A 1,703-nucleotide genomic window follows, 5' to 3' on the forward strand; every position below is an offset into this window, starting at 1 on the left:
GTTTACCATTTTAGTGTTTAAAGTTAACAAACTTCATTCTCTAAGTATTCGATAGTCTAGACAGTTAAGATTTCTATGTAGATTGGTACTTGCTAAACAAAATTCCTCATGGGAACGATACTCTGCTTATCACTTTATTACTTGTTAGCGATACATGCACTTGCGGTGATTGCAAAATAGTAAAATAAGTTTTTGGCACTGTTGCCGGGGAATTTTTTTTTTGTTTTAGTAATATCAAGCGATAGGCGATTTAGCTGATTTAGGCAATTAGATTTATTATTTAATTTTATTTTTATTTTACTAGTTGTATCTCTTTTCTTTTCTCTCAGGTGCCTAATCTGGTATATGACCAGAACAAAGCCAGAAGAAATTTTAAACTGTGATCCAGAAATAGACAAAACTCTGAAAGCCATCAGGAGGGAAAGGAAACATCAAGAGCACGGTTAAGGAGATCCTGAAATTCCAACCATGGCTCATAATAATGACAGACCAAGACTCTTAAGAGATTACGAAGCTCCATCTGTCCAAGGATTTCAGCCCAGTGTCATTAGACCCACAGTGGAAGCCAACAACTTTGAATTAAAACCAGTATGGCTCTAAATGATTCAATAAACCCAGTTTGCAGGTTCACCAATAGAGGACCCACACTACCACCTCCAGTGCTTTCTTGCCCTATGTGATATATTTAAGATGAATGGAGTGTCTGATCAAGCAATAAGACTCGGAGCATTCTGATTCTCCCTTCGAGACAGAGCAAGGAAGTGGTTACTTTCTCAACCGGCTGGAACATTCACTACCTGGGAATGCCTCTCTCAAGCTTTTCTGGCAAGGTATTTCCCACCTGTAAAGACTGCAAAGCTGAGGCTTGAGCTCAACACCTTCAGATAAAAGGAAAGAGAATCACTCTATGATGCATGGGAAAGATATAAAGACCTGCAGAGGGAATGTCCACACCATGGCATAGAAGATTGGCTATTGGTGTAAAATTTCTATAATGGATTACTACCCTCTACAAGGAGCACAGTTGATTCAGCTGCAGAGAGTGATCTAATGGAGAAAATTGTGCCACAAGCACTTGAACTTCTAGAAAGGGTTGCACACCATAATTATGAGTGGTCAAATGAAAGAGGAAATGCAAGAAGAACTGCAGGGGTCCTAGAAGTAGATGCCCTAAGCATGATAAATGCCTACTTTGATCATCTCACAAAGAAACTCAAAAGAATGCAAGCCAACACAGTTGGTACAAACAGTCAACATGAGGGCAGCTGTGAAGGAGGATACATGAATTCAAAATACAGCAATTTCAATGAACCTACAAAACAGATGAACTATGTGAATAATGGCAGAAACTTCAACCAGAGGCAGCCAAACAATCCGTATTCAAATACTTATAACCCTGGATGGAGAAACCACCCAAATTTCTCATGGTCCAATCAGCAAAACTAGCCAATAAACAAGCAACAAGGGTACAAACCTCCAACACCCCCTGGATTTCAGAACAGAGGTCAGAACTTTACACAGCCATCACTACCTCTCTAACCTCAACAACCTGAGCCAAAAATGACCATGGAAACCATGATGGAAGGATTCCTAGCAGCTCAACAACAACAAACTGAATTGATCAAACAACTGACTTCCAGAATGGACTTACTTGCTACCCATAACAAGATGCTAGAGAATCAAATTGCTCAGCAAGCAAGTTC

General features: G+C 39.7%; 1 non-coding gene across 1 annotated transcript; it reads right to left on the reverse strand.

Annotated features, from left to right (window-relative positions):
• Positions 1–855: 855 nt before the first annotated feature.
• LOC131169876 (small nucleolar RNA R71) lies at positions 856–962 on the reverse strand. The gene has a single exon (XR_009140824.1). It is a non-coding gene; the product is annotated as a small nucleolar RNA R71 (small nucleolar RNA).
• Between the last annotated feature and the right edge of the window lie 741 nt (positions 963–1,703).

Source organism: Hevea brasiliensis, chromosome 1 (genome assembly GCF_030052815.1).
Source record: "Hevea brasiliensis isolate MT/VB/25A 57/8 chromosome 1, ASM3005281v1, whole genome shotgun sequence".
NCBI classification, from domain to species: Eukaryota; Viridiplantae; Streptophyta; class Magnoliopsida; order Malpighiales; family Euphorbiaceae; genus Hevea; species Hevea brasiliensis.